Below are 19137 nucleotides of genomic sequence, written 5' to 3' on the forward strand. Positions count from 1 at the left end.
GTCCAATATAAAAACGTAATGCATCATAGAAACTTACCATGAGGTAAAATTACTAAAAATGTGCGCATGTATTTGTTTTAAAAACATAGATTTTTGTTTTTGTTTTCGTCTTTTTCCTAACTCTGAGGAAGGTGGTAGTTGCCACCGAAAATGTATTTAGTTTTGTGAGTCTTTTTATCAGTAATTGTATCTTTCACAGTGTGTGCCCAGCCTGGGATATTCTTGTTTTAAAAAATTAGTTCTTTGGCAACTTAGTAATGAGACAACCTTAAGTCCGGCTGCAAGCCTCGAAATTCTCAAAATTTTCGTAGCCTCCCGCAATGGCGTAGGCAGGAATTTCGTTCGGGGGGGTACAAAAACAGGGGGGGAAATTTTTGAAAAACAGGGTACTAAGTAAAGGGTTTTAACCTAATTGTAACATTTTTCATAATCTAAAAAAATTCATTTTTTTAGAAATATTTTGTAAATATATGATATTCTAATACTTAGTTTTCCTTTATGAAGGAAAATAAAGGTATTTTAATATTTCGCGGGGGTCCGGACCCCCCGGACCCTCCCCTGGCTACGCCACTGGCATCCCGGACCGGAGATAGGAGGTTACCTAGCACCTTCACCTAGCCCCCAAATGCCCCTAACCTGTATCTGCCACTGTTGCAAATTATACCGGGCAATACGACTGTGATTCCAGTCGCACTATCCCAAAATGCTCGATGAATGCTATCTCACTATTTCAGAATTATCGCAACGCCCTTTCACATTTTTTTACTTCTACTCATCGCCGCGAGTTTCGCCTTCTCCAACATTATTGGTTTATTGATGAAAAGTTTTCCGGATTTTTTCTGCGAAAGAATTTAAATTACACCAGGAAAAACCTAAAATCACCTTATGGAATTCGGGTGCCGTAATACTTTCGAATAGCTCTCATATTTTTACTAATTGGGCAAGCAACTCTTTTTCAAGTTAATTACTTCGAGCGGAATCCATAAATTTTCGCTAAGTTCTTAGAAAATATTCCGCTCCCTGTCCCTTCTAGATCATCAAAGGTGAATGATCTCTCGCTAAATCGTATATAAATAAACGTGTCGTGGAAAGGTATAAATATAGCCATTGGAGTACTCGAAATATTATGAGTACGTCTAGGAAATTATGAATCACAACGCCATCTTTCAACTTGTATCGGCTTATGGTAATCTTATTCGTGCTGAAAAAGCTGAAACAGAGCGCCCGCTGGTGCGAGCGTAGAGAATGCAAATGCCCTAAATTTGAAGGTACATCGCGCACTCATTTATTCCTCCCAGGGAACCCAAAGAATTTTGACAACTAACGTTCATACTCCCGGCACCATTGAAATTTGCAAATAACATAATTATATGTCTTATAAAATACTTGAATGCTTGAAGAAATTGTGCATTAAGTATCTACCTAGTAATTTTTATGCTTCACGCACACACCCTCACCACTATTTACCTACAACGCGCAACAAATTACTTTGAAAGTAAAAAAATAACATAAATAGCGCGCACGCTATACTTGAGAATTTAAAGTAAGTGCTTTTCGATTATACATAACGAGGCGTTACATCAGAAGAATAATGGCTTAAGATTACCGATGACGACACTACAGAGAAGATAATTTCTGCAAAACAAATAGGCTACAAACTTTTTATTAAGTAATGAACATCCTTAATTTTATTCCTATACTTTCCTGATGCGTGTTTCGCGTTTCACTACGAACCTACGTAAGACGTCACATCACATCTTCTTGACCGGTCGTACCGGTGTTCTCTCGGTAATGCGGCAGATATCGGACCAGAGAACTGCTGGATTACTTGAATTCACCTATAATGACACAGTTAAACGACAAAAGCTATGTGTTTACATGGATATAATATATTTTATTATTCATTAAATTAGCACATTCACGCAATTAATGTGTTAACATGAAGTAAAACTACAATAAATGAAAAATTTACTTATACTTCATTGTAGCACTGTATTGTTTCGTATTATTAGTCCAAATTATTCAATTGATGTGGAAAGCTCAGTAACCACTACCTTTCCGATTGTATGAGTTGGACGAGGCTTACCTGCAAAGTAGACTAATCCAAATTCCCGAGCTACCCGCTCGGTAGCTGCCTGTATAAAAATGCTGGATTACTAGCGGGGCTGGAGAAGTGAAGTGACAGATTATGCATGGAGTACTATATTAACGAGATTTTTTTTCGAGTTCTATCACTCGTTTACAGCTCATTTTGCCATCTTAAAATTTTCAGGGTATTTTGAATACACCTTCGCCAGTATTTACCAGCATATCGAGCTTTAAAAAAATTACAGGCGAGAAGATAATGAAGATGTATTTGCAAATTTTAGATGCGAATCTATGTTGACAGGACTACTCTCAATGCACCTTGAAAATTTCAAGATGGAAGCATAAGTTCCTAACATGAGTTCTTATAATAGGTATTACTAAAAAAAAATACCGGACGAACGGAAGTGATGTATCCTCTTAAGCTTCTGATTTGAGAATTCCTTTCTTTTTCCAGAAGATATACCCTGATTTCCGAAAAGATTACATCAAAGGAACCGTTTCCACTGAGAACACTCGTACAGACTAACACCCCTGGTTATTTTCTGTTTCCTTACCGAAAATCTCTGTACAGAGTTCGAAGAAATGCAAGCGTTTGTATAAAGAAAGGAAATGATCCGTAAAGTGGAATGGGAGGCTATATGGGCAATACCCGATGTCATTCAGTGGAGTCCTAATTCTGCGAATCGATAAGAGACAAGGGAGCGAGGAATGGGGGGCCAAGTGGATTTATTGTATCGGTATTTCGGTAGCGGTGTAACGGCAGTTCTTTTCACAATGGAGTTGGGCTTTCACAAATGACATCAGACGTGGCAACTGAAATTTGGGTAAAAGGGCGGGGATGAATTTTCGGAAAAAGAATGCCATTCCCAGGTCGGGGAGCGTGTTAGCCTAGTGGTTGGCTACTGATCGAAGGATCCTGGAGCCTGATTCTGGTTCTTTCTGGCTATCGCCAACGCGATTTGCCGAAAAGATTGGCGAACGGTTTATGCATTCGTATTCTAATTTTCATTCGCAAGCTATTTCGCTAGGAATGCTTCGCTTTGTCCCTCTGGCGACGAAATAGTTATTTTCGTTTCGCGAGCATAAGGCGAACGTAAATAATCGAAAAAAGCGAATTTCAATAGCGACGATAATGAAATCGCCCTAGCGGATTAGCGAACGAATTGACGAGATGTAGACACGTGATTATACTACCGCTTCACGTCATTACCATGTTTTATTTTTGATCCCAATGAGTTTAATCGTTATTGAGATGTTTGATATACAATCTGTCGGTTATTTTACTCGTCTTGTCGTTCTGCGTCACAGTATTTCGCCAAGATAACGAAGTTACCCGAACTGAAGCGATAGGTGGGGCAAGAAGACGTGAATATCCGCGGAGAAAATTTTCGCTTCGAGCTGCCTTTGAAGAGCGAAGACCCGGACGAAAGGAGAACGAGAATCGATGACCTGATGAAGGATTTGGTCTTTCCCGGCGGATATTGCTGATAAAGTCTTCTCGGGAAATCAGTAGGGTCAAGATGGCCATTGCTTCCAACGTTTCGATGACTTTATTCACCGTCTTCAGGCTCCTGAAGACGATGGTAGAGAAGGACATCCAAATTCAAGGGCCCTGATTCCAAACTTTCCGTGAAACCTTAGGACATATCCAAGCAAAATCATGTAAGTCCGGTGTGGACCAGGGAAAGAAACGAGCCTCCATACCCTCAATGGGCGAAATTCACACACCTGTGTAAGCAAGTTGTAACAGGCTCGTAAGTCTGGGGTGAGCTCTACTTTAACCATTCCAAACCAACTTCCGGGTTGTATCACTGACTGAGTGTGATCTCAAAGTCATCTATTTTACGGCACATAGAATTTTGAATAGCGCAGAATTGATTAAATGCCTTTGTGTTTGGATGAATAATGATCTTTCTCGAGGAATTCATATCCGAGAGAGAACGGGACAAGCGTGTCACAAACAATGATTTGTGAACGGAATTCTTGGTAAGTTTGATGACCAAATCAAAGAATAGGCCACTTTTCTGAAGTGTGACCTCACTTGAAGTACATTTTCGGTATTTGGATTCTAAAGAGATAGGCTTAATCACTGTGCTTATGGGCGTGCAGAGAAGGTTGACAAGGTGTATTAAGGGTCGATTTGATAATTTAATGATGCAAAAAATGTATTACTACTACTTGAATGGACACCCCACATATTACCGACGACTGAAACCTAGGAATTACCTATGGAATAAGTTGCAGGAGCTAAACACTTTCAGACCGCGCCAAGGACATTCCGAGAGATCCTACTTACTATAGTAATTGGACAATGATTGGATTATCTGGGAAAATGATTCTAGGACTGAGTAGTCCAAATATTCATTTTTTCCCGACACGATAAAAGACCACAACAGAATTCACCGCGATTACATACCTGCCCTTTCGTCAGTAGGTCCCGCTACTGATTTATTTTCATCAGTTCTGTTCAAAAACGTTTATTTTATATGCTATCAATTTTCTTGAATATTTACAGAGTACTTATGGTATATTTTCATATTATGATATAGAAAAAGGAAACAAGACTAGAAAAAACTTTAAGTTTTTAAGAGGTGGGTGCTCAGGAAATGATATGGTCCAGTCCAGGATGAATTAACGGGAGAATGGAGAAAACGACACAATCAGAATAATGCACTCTTTATGGAGACAATGCGATGGTGGAATTATTAAAAAGTACCAGATTGGACTGGATAGGACAAGTGGAACGGATGAATAACGATAGACAGTAGCGTAGCGAGAGATGGAGTCCGGGGGGTCCAAACCTCATCCCCTCCCCGAAATATAAAAACACAATTACAATTCCCCATAAAATAATATATAATATTGAAATAGCATGAATTAACTAATGATTTATTTAAAAAATTAAGTTTTTTCGATTATGAAAAGTGTTAAAATTAATTTAAAATCCACTCCTTGGTACCCTGTTTTTCAAAGATTTCCTCCCCCCCCCCTCCCCCCCACCCCCCGGTTCCTGGCCCCCCTCCGAACGAAATTCCTGGCTACCCCACTGACGATAGATATCCTAAATTCGCATATTAAATGGAGGGAAGAAGACCAGGAGGAAGAACGAAGAAAAGGTGGATGGATAACGCAATAGAAGATCTGCAGGAATGGAAGGCCGAAATGGTTTGAGGGGGGTGGCCGGAAGAAGAGGTGGAGAGCCTTGGTTTTGACTTAGCGCGGTCTAACAGGGCCTGATCGAGTAAAGCAAGTGTGATATAATTTCAATACGTACATACTGAAAGGACCAAGTCATAAGTAGTATTTCTCTTCAGGGATTGCCGATAAGTTATTAATTTTTTATACACTGCTTATGAGCGTGCTGCAGACGTATTTAAAAAAAATTCAGAATAATCATGAACTCCGGGATGGCTTATGGTCCAGTAGTCACCAGAGACGTGAGGTAAACTGGCATCTATCCAGAGCATGGTTGTACGTGCACGTGAAATTGATAACTTGTCGAAAAACCGACGTAAAATACCAATATGAGCAACTTTAGATGGCATCATAATAAATAAAAAATAGTAAAACACCAAAAAATAGCAGACGACGACTTACATCCTCATTGCACTCAGGTCCCCGATTAAAGATTTTTAAAAGTGCTATAGGAAATGCAAATCTTTAAATAAAAGTTTCACTGATGCGTAGTAATCGCTTGGAGAGCAGGAGACCTTCGCTGATTTCATCGACCGTTTAGTTCTAATTTTAGGAATCGATAAGAGAATGAGAATATGCCGAGTGAGGGGGTTTGTTGTCGGAAATAGCTCGTGAGCGCGTCGATAGAGAGAGCGAACGATTTTTTTCACCAACTCGGGAGATTCCATTCATTTCCTCCGTTTTCTTTTCTCGTGAGGCTCAAAAACTAGAACTCGTCTCTCCTCCCTGCTCGTAACCCGTCATTATTCACTTCCTGATCAGTTGCTTCAAGAGTTTCGTCCCGATTGCAGTTTCGCAAACCAGGCGCGGTCTCAATCTGTCAATCAAAGGTATACCGCAATGGTGAATTGCTGGTCCATAGACTGCCTTGCATATGATTCCCGACAGCTGTCAATGTCTTCGAAAGCTGAAATTGAAGTATAGGTTCTTTTACTACATCCCATCAATGGACTAAAGACCATGACCAAAGGTTGGTAGGGTGGCTAGAGTATTGGCTCCCCATCCTGATGGCCTGGGATCCAATTCCGGCGATGGTAGAGATTTTTTAGAGGCTGTCCTATTTGCCTTAATCCCTACTTGAGTGCTTTGTGGGGGGGCACTTTAAGTGCAGCAATCCGTCCGTCGGAAGGGACGTTAAGCCGTAGTCCCCTTGGCGCCCTATAAAAGAATGATAATGCCAACGCCGGGTTTCTTTCCACCCTTCCCTCCCTGCCCATATCTCATGGTGCAAATGGTCTTAGCTGTCGGTCACCTCCTCCAGATACCATAATATAACTGATGGGAAAGGTAAGTTACGACGAAAAAATCTTTCCAATTCAGCCATTCCCTTTTAATAAAAAAAAAACACTTCATCATCGAACATAAGCATACAGAATCCGATTGCATTGGAAGATAGAAAAATCGGTTCCTAAGCTCCCTTGTATGCCAGTATAGGAGGAAAATAATGTCATTCCCTCTGTTTACTCGAAGACCTACAGGACTGTTGGTGGACCAATCTCGGACAACCACACGCAGATCATGTTGGGGTCATTATATGTGAATTCAATACACCAATCGGCCCGACAAACCTCCCATTTTTTATAAGTTTTACGAATAGTGATTCTCGTACATTACGAAAAACAAATTTCCAGCGCAATACGTGACATTTATTAATAGCGTTTCAGGTTTGAATTTGGGGCAATTTATACTCCTTAACCTTTCTCATTGTCAGTCAGTAAATATACGACTTTTATTCCGGATCTACGGAAAGATAATGAGTTCAGATATAACGCAATACAGTGCAAATATTTTTTCTCATACGCAGCTTTGTAATTTTCCAATGGCATTTGGTAGCAAGAAAACCCAGTAAAAAGACTGGATAATTTCAGACCTTAACATTTACCTCGAGGCGTGCCTCCTCTCACATGAAATGAGAATAAAATTATGTCCGCTATATAACCGAGCTAACGCGCCGCGTGGTTATAATCTACGCTGCAGTCCACGGAGAGGAACATGGGAAACTAGAGCTTGAACACCGGGCGCCAAGCTTTTCCGCCGTGGGAAAAGAAAACATGAGATGCCATCAAAGTGAATTCCGACACTCGGGAAATTCGCAAGTTGAGCGAGCGACTATTTGGCTGCGGGCGTCTGCGCAGTCAACCCAAATCTTTGTCCTTTTACTTGACTTTTCGAGTATCCACAAATTGGAGGACGGCCGGTAATGGGTGACGGTACGATAAAGAGGAGTAATACTATAAATTTAAAAACAACGTATTTCTCACTGACTAAAAAGAGTAAAATAAATTTCTCTGTCCATATCTGAGTCTCGATATGAATTGTTACTCAAATGGTGACATACTTTATGACAATTATTACGACCAAAACGAAACACGTTGGGCGCATGTAAGGTTACATTTAGTGTTTACAATAAATATGAATTTGGATTACTACAATTTACAGCTGGGTTTTCCATCGTTATGTAAATTCATAGTATCTGCTACTAATTGTAATATCCACTACTATTAAGGTTATTTAAAATTCAGTTTGTATTGAATGAGAAGGTAATGCTCAGTAGGTACTTAACATCTGAACGTATTAGAAATTAGCACGTAATGAGTTGATTGATTAATGTTAATATTCAAGAAGTCATCAGTAAATGTTTAAGTGTTCAGCAATTATGCATGAATGTGTTATTACCTGGCACGCAAAGTTTGAAGATTTAATATCTGAGCGTTTTTGCTTCTGTTTTAGTTCTCAAAGATCAGTAAAGTCTTCAACTATGCGAATGTGTTGATTTAAAGATAAGAATGTGGTTGGTAAATCAAATCGCAGTTTACTAAGAATTTTAAAGAGTAATGTCACCTATTGCAAATACTAAATGTAATGTTACATGCACCCAAAGTTGTTCGTTTCGAAATACTGTTCCGATCGTGGTAAAAGTGTAAGTAAATTGCATTGTCATCCAGTTCTGAGCTAGATATAGATTTTCAATACTCTGGCCAGTCGTTAGTGTGTTGAAATTGAGTAACAAAATTCCACCGTAACAAACAGACAGACACGAAAGTAAGTTAAGAAACACTTTGTAAAAAGGCGTTCCAACGATTCCAACTACATACGTACTGCCTCATCAAGTCACTCTTCTATGAGTCTGGTCAACGTATTTTTTTCTTGAAGTTTTCAGAAATTTTATTTGTTTTAGTATTTCTGTTGTAAAATGTCCAAAAATTGGGATAAAGTCCTCGTCTGTCAAATCGAAGGTCGCGGGTTCGAGTCTCGCCTGGGTATGTTGTCCCTATCCAGGGCATGGTTGTGAGTGATAGTCGCTGTTACGCGTTATTTCCCCCGATGTAAAAGGCGTGAAATGAGCTGTTTTCGAGGCGATGAAGATAAATAAATGTATAAATAAATGAAAATTGAAAATATAATAAATGAGAAAAGGAATCAGAAAAAAATATATTAAGAAAATTCTCAATTGCAATACAAAAATGTATAAATTACTGAAATGAAAAAAAGAAACTTATTGAAAATATTTACTTATTCCATGCATTAATATTTTTAAATCCAATTTTATCGTTTTAGAATTTAAGTTTCTGCTAACACAAACAACACACACAGATGCGCAAAATAATTATTTTATCGTTAACTTGCTGGTTGCTGTAAACATCGTATACCTCAACAGCGGTAACGTGCCTCCGGCGCGATAAATAATGTGAGATCCCGAATATTAAAAAAAAAATTCACATAGATTGTCTATATCATAGAGCCTCTTCACAGGGATATGAAATCGCACAATTGGCGACGGGAAACCCGAATCATCTTAATTCACGAAAAAATATCTAAAATTACATAGTACTTGATAAAAATTTGAGAAAATCACTTTAAAATATTCATTGGCAATCAAATCCATTTTTAAATCGAACTTCTATCGATTCAGCTGAAGATATCTACAATTGCTTCCGAGTAATATAATTTCTGAAAAAAAAACACTGAATGATTGGCATCAAGCGTTGTCGAAAACTCAAAAAGCATTTGAAAGACCCATCACAACCGAATTCTAGTTTACCTTTTACAATGTATGGTGAAGTGTGTTAATGAAGATCAAGACATGTTTCGAATCGAATATTCGATTGAAAAGAAATTATTTTCCCAGTCCTTTTTGGGAGGGATAGCCATACACCTCATCTAGTTTTTAACATAAGATCGTACGTAACATAAGATTGTACGAGAAATTCCACTCTAATTATAATATGCTAACATTAAATCATAACATCTAGAACAATGTACCACCATATGCTACATGCTAAAAGATTATTACAATTATTTTAGCTGTGTTTATGGGGTTGCCCTCAGAGGAGTATTATGTAATGCACTACAAACATGGCATTTTGTAAGTTTCTGCATGGTTTAATTTCAAATCAACGGGTTTCAACGTAATTCTGAATTGTGTCCAAGGAGCAAAAAGGTTTTCATCATCGAGGAAAATGAATATGATTTTAATAGAGATTTAATCATTTAATTTAATGATTTAATTAATAATGATTTGATGAAACAGCGAAAATAAAACAAATCCTTATGTAAGATTTCACTTTTTCCCGGCGTATGATGGCGGTGAATTCTTCTCGGGTTTCCATCCGGGTGAGCTCCATCTCCATCGCTGCCGACGTTTCGATAGAATCCTTTTCTATCGTCGGATGACGATAGAAAAGGATTCTATCGAAACGTCGGCAGCGATGGAGATGGAGCTCACCCGGATGGAAACCCGAGAAGAATTCACCGCCAAACAAATCCTTAATTTTCGATGGAAATGAATACTCCATTGTGTGTCGTAAAATATTAAGAGAACCAAAGGAATTTTCTTACAACGCGCACAAGACTACCGCGCGTTTGTAAATGGGCTGGAATATTTCCTGATTCTATTCCGGACTATTAACATGAGCCTCTGCATACTCTGCATACATTCTGTTCGACGGTGGTCATAAACCTGTAGATCTTCTCTTGAATGAAACTCTTTCATGACCGTATCATACGCATAAAATACCCAGCATCTGTTACCCAATGCTTTCCCATGGTATGCAAATCTCTAAACGATATTCCATTTAAAAAAAGAGCAACTGGTGGCGTCTCACATTACTCCACATTTTGATTACGTTGTTGCAGTTCCCGCATACTCTTCTCAGGAGTCGTAAATCGTATGCCCGCGATAATGCCAGTCATTGGCGTGATTCATGACTTCCGGATTAAAATAAGAGGTCATACGACCGGAAGCCCTAGGAAATCATTTCGCAGATTCTTCGTACACATATTACTAGGGTAAGAGGGTAAGTTAGTAATTATTATCTGCAATTTAATTACATCTTTGATTATTTTGGTAGTACTGCCGTTTTACGTTGATGGCGCATGCTTTATTTATTTGTTGCTATATTTTTGAAAATTTCGAGTCGCTATATTAGTTTCGTCATCGCTGTCGTGTCGTTTACCATGGCTGCTCCACTTTGATTTGCACCAAAGAAGAGCAAAGTTCAGTGATCCGTTTTTTTTTCTTGGTCGGAAGGCGTACAAGGTGCTGAAATTCATTGAAGACTCGTTATAGTAGGGGAATAATGTTTTGCCACAACGGAGTGTCTAGGAATGGATTGAAAAATTCCAAAATGGTCGCACAAGCGTTAAGCACGATGAAGGTGTCGGCACGTTTACCGTCACGAAAGAAGAAAACATTGAGCATTCACGTGAATTGATTCTCCTAGATAGATGAGTGACTACTGACATAGTGGCACATCGTCTGCAAATTTGCTTTGCGAATTTTACGTAAAAAGTTTTACGTAAAACGTTACGTAAAAATATGTAATTTTTATGTAAAAATTCGTAAACCAAATTCGTAAGCAGTATTGTAGTATTTTATTAATATAATTTCATATCTACATTGCGGATAACAATTGGATTAACCTCGTATATCGACATCGGAGTGTCGCGAATGTTATTCATGAGAGAAGGCGGAAGTTACAAGTAAGATGTATGTATCTTATTACGCTCCAAGGTAGTTTTGTGTTGTGTGTTGGAGGGCGGAAAGCGAAAGGTCATGGTAAGAGGATATCATTTACAAAGAGGCGTTCTGCATCAGAAGAGACGTGTACCTTTGGGCTCAGAAAAGGGCAGTGTTGATAACTAATTGCGTAAAAGTAATCGGATTACTACTAATGATTACCTTTGCTGTAATTTGTACTTGCAACGATTACGTCTTACGAAATGTAAGTTTATCTGTAATTTACTCTTCATGGTGAAAGAGGAGTCGTTACTTTCGTAATAATATCGTTACTTACTCGTAATTGGCGATTACTTTACGGATTTCACTGATTTACTTAGGCCTATAGTTGACTTCGATTCCCAAAGTATTTGCTTGCTTAAGTTCAGCCACTCTTATGTAGAAGTCTACTTATGGTGGGTACAAAATAGTACACTTTTTGTGTTGTCACAGCAGTTATAATTGTGTGAATCGCAAGTGAAATTGAAACTTCAGCAATTTCCATAAATTAATTATTCCACATTTTTACTGCGACATTCGACAGTTGCCAGGTGGTCTACAGAGTTGACAATCTTAGAAGAAGTAATTGTAATTGTAATGTTACTGATTACATTTTAAAAATCAATAATTTGTACTCATAAAGGATTAATTGTTTACGTACTAACTGTGATTGAGCCCTATACTTTTTCTCAGCTTTTTTACCAACATTGGAAATGGGCTCGTTCACCTTTTTATTATTGTCGATCACGATAGAGTTTGAAAAATTAGGAGACCCGTAATTTTCAATTTTTAGATCTGTCGCCTACTACTCGAGCTATTCACGGCGAAATATAGACGGGTTTACCCATTTCGATGAAAAGTTTATGACACCATTCTGTATAAGAGCGTTTCTACGCGTCACTGACTGACCGTTACACCCAGTTTTTGTTCATATATTTCCCCTTTGACTCAATACAAATGAATGTAGGAACTTTCTGGAGGATTCCTCCAAAAATAAGTTAGTGAAAGCATACACTGGCTTTGTTACAACCCTGTGACCCCTTTAGAACCGGAGATTTTAAACTGCAAAGTCGTCGTCACTGACTGACAAAAATGAAACTCCGTTTTTTGACATCGTCACGTTTCTTATGATTGCTCTGAAATTATTCATGATAAAGAAAATCCACGAAATACGTAAATTAGTTCTAGGTGTTGCCCAAACGTAAGCAAAATCGTGACTTTGTGTAAGTAATGGTTTCCTCTCTTTGGCCATAAAAATGGAGTGTCACTGACTGACGGGAATTGTCACTGACTGACACATGTGATTTGACGCTTGTTAACTTTTCTTTTTCATGGAATGAGCATTGAAAAATATATATCTTGAACCCAGAAATTCATATAAAAGAAACATAGGAGTGGTATAGCCAGGAGGTATGCCCAGGGGGTACGTCCAGGGGGTCCGGACCCCCCCACCCCCCGAAATATAAAAACACAATTATTTTCCTTGAGAAAAAGTGTTAACATTAGTTTAAAAACCCTTACCTTGTACCCTCTTTTTAAATTTAAATTTAAATTTTCCCCCTGTATCCGACCCCCCCCCCCGAACGAAATTCTTGGCTACCTCACCGAGACGTAAGCACACAGTATGTATTATATCCAGTACTTTTGCTTCCATTTCTTCAGTCTCGCTTAAAATAGTGAGTACGCCTAGCACTGTGATCTATTATCTAAGGAGACATCTTAATTATATTTATAGCAACTAACTCCACATGGTGAACAAAGAGTGTATGCTGTATGGGTTAAATGCCGTGCCACTGTTATTCCAGCATTTCATTGGAGGGAGAAATGCCGTGTACAGGGATCTCTGCAAATTTTATTTTCTTGCTGTTTTAATTGCACTATTGCAGTGCATTAATCACAGGAGAAACCGACTTAAAAGCTTCCCAGGTCATGTGTCTGCCTTTGCCCTCAACTACATCAACACCACCCTTGCCATGATCTGTTACGATTTCATTGCCGCTCTCTATTTTTCCTTTTTAATTCCTCGCATTCCCCGCTATGCCTTTTCCTCTCACGATGCTCGCGGTGTCTTTCAGCTCCCGTCTTTGCCATCTGAATCAATCCTGACAGATGGTACAATTAAGGATTTCAGATCTTAACAATCATTCCACTCCTATGTCCTGCTTTCACAACAAACGTACCGAAGCGACGCGACGACAATGAAGGTGACGGTGACAAGCGGCATGCCGAAGGCAACAATTGGCAAAAAAATGAAATACTCCGCTTTGTAAACAAATAATTTACTGAGAACAATAAAACTTATATGGCATTATTACTCGAGGAACATATTATGCCACAAATTTAGTGTACCAGTCGGGGCCAATGAAGCGCACGCACCAAAATTTGAAACCTGAGCACTACCAAAACTTAAAATGTCAGTCAGTGACGGCGCTCAAGAGCAAAAACGGTGAATACTAGAGAATTTTTTTATTATGATCTTTCATCCTTGTTGTGGACTTGATTAGGATACGAAACGATTTATCTCCCGCATTCTTCGTTTTCGGTCAGCGGAAAAAAATGGATGTCAATCGTCACTGACTGACACCAAAACGACGCACTGTTGCATTACATTCCTCTGCAGGAACATATAACTTTCAAGTATTGATGAAATGGATTGGTAAGTAATAGTCATGATTGAGGAGGATGGTTAACTGGAAATTTTCATGGAAAAATCGTATCTTCGTTGCGAAATCTTCAGTAATAGAATGGCTCTGTAAACGGAATCATTTGCTCATATGAAACAAGAGCTCAATTCCGCGGCGTTTTCGTAAAAAACGGTTGGAGTATGGGGATAAACAAGTACGGATTATTAAAATTTGAAATATTTACACCATTTCAGGACTTTGAACGGTCCATTTATCTCAAATTGAATTTTTGAACCCTGGTATGACAGTTACGTAGAAACGCTCATAAGCTCTCTTCTCTATTCTTACTGTATAATTCCCCATATTCTGTAAACTGGCTAGTTGGCCTGAGTCTTAGACTTAGCGGTACAACATTTAGAAACGCGCCTTTGGACATGGAATGTGAGTGAATCTGTCGGCACTCAGACCTGATCTGAAGATGCGGCCAGCAAAGGCCATGAAACGTCATCTTGGAAACCCAGCTTACCAAGAAACCATGGAGAGAAGTGCCAAGATGTTCGTCGGAGGAATACAATGGCCACTGTTGTGTTACCACAGACAACCTTTTCCCATTTACATCGCCGCTGAGTTAAAGGACTTTTCGGCGGAAGGGATTATGGAATACTATTTCTTCATCTTCTTCCCGAGAGCCGGGAAAAAAAGAGAGAATTACATCATCTACTTATACATAGTTCTTTGCGAGCCACCTCTAGGGTGCTTAGCAGGGGGCAATCAATCACCAACATGCATCACGCAAAAGTTTTCCCAAATGCACACCACACATGTACAAATTGCACAAAATCTACTTTATCCTACTTATGAAGGAAATATGCTTAGGAAACTAAAGCATGCAAAGCATGCTGTTAGAAATTCTAAGAAAATTCAGAAACATGCATTAAGGAACACATAAGTTAGTGAGCTACACTATCAGTCAACCAACCTATTTTTATGTCCGAACACACCGTCTTATCGATCGCGAAAGAAACAACATTTTGGATCTATCTATTCTATGGTGTATCTCTCTGATTTTATTTTTAGTATCTGATCAACCGCAGTATGTTGGCGTTAGTTATACTATAATTGTCGAGTATCCATGATTAAAGCACAAATTGTAATATCCACACTATATTATTTATCACTAAACCGACCATGGTTTCTTCACTTGATGTCATTTTCGAGGAAAATGACACCAAGTGTCGAAACCATGGTCGGTTAAGTGATAAAAAATAGTGTGGATATTACCATTTGTGCTTCAATCATAAATATAGCATCATTCCACAAAATTAAGCCTGAGACGATTTTATAATTGTGGAGCTCTGGAGATGTGGAAACTGCACAATGTATACCCCTGAAAGATTACGCAGAGAAATACCCCGCGAATTATTCACGCAGGGTACTGCACTGTTTTGCACGCTCCGATGTCTATACACCAATTTTTAGCCTCGAAGAAGGGAAAGGCTTGAGCTGGTATAAAGTAAGGATTATTCCCCAAGACTCAAAAGTTATCTTGCTGGTAATTTGCCAAATGACCAATGCTGTTGGCAATTTCACCTAAAAAAACAAAGGGTCAGTCGGCGACTTTTGAGGACTACACTTGGGGAGACGAGCATTGAGATAAGAATCTCTTTTTGAAGAGCTTAACTGGAAGAGAGGTCATTGCACTTTTTCCACAAGATAAACTCTAAAAGAATCGTTTTCCTCGGGTGAAAATTTCTGTTCTTTCATTCAGAATGTGTTTACAATGGATTTAACGAAATATGTTCGCTCACTGATACATACGAAACCAAGATATAAACTGTACAACTGTAACAAAACATTATTTATGTAATAACTGTAACCTACATCGATATACAACCCCTCAAGCCGCCTAAAAGGCGTGTGGCAGGGGGTGTTAGGACACCAACCATTTGCTCATAAAAAGGAAATGCTCTAACGAAATGACGACTGGCATTTTTTAAAGTCCTTTATGGTTCGGGGGCAAAATGAACTCGCGTAATAATGAATATCGGTGCATAAATAAATATTTTATGATGATTATCAAAATGCTCTTGGCATACATTTTTAAGTTAATTGTTACCAGGCACATGACAAGCCAAAGGCTTTCATAAGAATTTAAGACGTTTTTTTCGGATGAATAATACTGTCAATTGATTTTTACAATATTATGTTCATCAGTATTTCAGTTATTGATACGAATGTTAGCGTTATAGATATCCCATTTAAGATATTTTTACGGAAACTGCTTTTAAGACTGTATCGTTTAACATTTATCTCACTGTACGAGATTCCCATTCAGAGGTAAAAACTCGGGAGGGAGAAATTTTATCAACGAATAGTAATGTCCAATTCAATGAACTAGAAGCTGTCCTCCAAGGAGATGACATGTGAGTAGTGCCCCCCTCGCTGAATTCAGATAGTGACTAAGATTCATCTTACCTCTTGCGTGGTTCGAACTCGTGTAGCTTTCATGGTTCGGGCTGTTCAAATCATCTAATGGCTTACCGTAAGTGTAGGAAGGTAAAACACTCAGTTACCCAGCACCAATAGTGAGAAATCCAAGAAATTATGCGGTGAAAACATCTAAAAATTCCTAGATCTCATTGTTGGCCGCGCCGAAGGCGCATTTACTATGCTGTACCGGTGAGAACAAACTCACCACAACCAGCCAGTTGACAAAATAATTAAATAAATTGGCGCATGTGTATCGTGTCAGTGTAAATATTTGTTCTGAGAAAAAGGAAAGATTAAAAACAATGCTATTTTTGGATTATGGAATTATTCTCTCCTTTTTTATGTTTTAAGATTCTCTTTTGCAACAAAGACGGCAAAAGAATTTTTTAAATTATTTTATTTTGTATTTTCAATTTTTTTTCCATTTTAATTCCATGTAATAATCTAAAAATTCATGAAACCATATTATTATTTGAAAGGTATTTATCATTCCGACGATAATTCTTGCCTGTTGTAGTCTAACCCCAAAAATTTAGCGGCAACAGGTCGCTGTCTGCATAAGTAGAGATTTTGATAAGCCTGAGAGGATTTCATTCTCGGATTACATTTTTTTAAGAAAAAATTGGGAAAATGTCCTATTTAAGGCTATATTATATAAATAACTTTCTGTGTTCAATGCATCTCTGAAACCTTTAAAAAATATCAACTGCTAAGTGCAGAAATTATAAATATGCCCAATTTAGGTATTTACCCTGGTGGTTGGAGCGTAATTACTTAACCAGGCAATTAACGAATACCTAGTCATAAAAACCCAATCCATTGTGTTACAACTCGGCCAAAATATATGTCAGCATAACGCACTGCTACAATTTTTTCTTCTTCAGTTTTCCGGTAGGGAAACAGAATAAGGTACAAATAATTATTTTCGCAAGAAAATGAAATGTGAAAAACAAGTAACTAAAGTTTGAACGAGAGGCTATTTTTGCAGTATTCAGGTATTTTCTGGAGGAGAAATTAAAGAGGAAATTTGAATTACGTGAGTAGAGGCGTTTTGTCAGCCACGATTAATGACGGCATTTTTTAGTAATGCGTAACGTTGGTATGGTAATAACTTGTCGAGTATCCGTCGTGGATAATCCTCCGTTTTTCCCACTCCGCCCGTCTCCCTCCAGGCGTAACAGATTAATTAACTCTCCCGAAAACTTGAAGGCAGGAAAAACTCAAGAAAGGAGAAAAGTTTTTGATTGCAAAAATTTCATGATTGAGTTCAAAATTTTTGACCGACATTAAAGTTGATCGTGGTGCAGCAAGGGAAATCCCTTGGTAGCTCTAATTACATGGAGAAAATGTCTAAACTTAACACTGAATAAACATCTCTTACAATATAGTTAAATAGGACAGAACCGAGAATATGAGCTTTGATGAGCATTATCTAAGTCTCATTTCCTCCAGGGAGACCTTTGAGAGAAATTTTTTGCTTTCGCGGCCACCTTTGTTACCCCTAAATTTATGAAATATTTTATACGTGAGGTGATTGTGATGAGTTTTGGACCCCACCTTCCCCCCTTAGTGAGGTATCATGAGATTTGGCTCGATCCCCTCCCCTCTATTCTCACGTGAAGTTGTTCAAAAATGCGCATTTTCAGTGTAAATACGTTCATCTATCCTTCATTGCGTTGGATTTATTAAAAATAATTAATTATTTATATCCAAATTAGTTGACACTGGTATTTTAGGTTACTAAGATCGTAGTCTATAGAATAATAGTGAAAAAATTGAACAGTGAAGAACTTAAATGAGAACTACTGAAATGGTGAAAGAATATTTATTCTAATTCAGTCCACGAGGACTCATGTACACTGTACAGTGTACATGAGTCCTACTGGAACCTACACTTTCATGCTATTTTCGATAAAATCATCCTCTCCTTCAACCTCGCTCTGATTAAAAAAAAAATTCGAGATACTTGCCAGAAGCAACACCTTCCCCCACGTGAGATATGGTGAGAATCGACTTCACTTCCTCCCCCCTAAACGCCTCACGTACTTAATAGATGCCCCCTTATTTAACGCGCCGCAGGCCCGTTACCGCTCTATCTGTGAACCATGATTACCAAAACCAACCAGTTGACAATAAAATAATTATTTCGCATATCTGTTTGTGTTGTAATGGTAGCGTGTTGCATGTGTTAGCAGAAACTTAAATATTAAATGATAACATTGGTTATAATAGCAGATGGAATGTATAGAATGAACGCACTTGATTTCGAATCCCAATAATATTTTATGCCACGATACGTCATGGTTCCCGAATGAGTTATATAGGACAGGTTATAAAGGATGTAAAAGAGAATAAATATGTAGCTATGAAGAGATTAGCGGATAGGAGAGAGAAATGGAGAGCTGCGTCAAACCAATCTTAGGATTGTTGACTAATGATGATGATGATGACGTCATGGTTCTAAAATCACAAATTTTATCGCTATTTTCTTGAATAAAAAACGATATTTATACGTATTTATAATTACGTACCGCACACAAATGGACATAAGTAAGAAGAATAACGTACGCACTTCTATAATTTTCACTATTTTGTTTATTTTTCATTGCGATAAAACTGTTCAACTTCTCCAACATTAGAAGAATGATAATTGATTTTCACATCACTGGAAATTTTAAGACGAGAAAATATTGCATAAAAAAGAGAGTTACAATTTTTCTTTAATTTCCCTTTTCATTCCGG

The sequence above is a fragment of the Ischnura elegans genome, chromosome 7 (assembly GCF_921293095.1).
Source record: "Ischnura elegans chromosome 7, ioIscEleg1.1, whole genome shotgun sequence".
Classification (NCBI taxonomy): domain Eukaryota; kingdom Metazoa; phylum Arthropoda; class Insecta; order Odonata; family Coenagrionidae; genus Ischnura; species Ischnura elegans.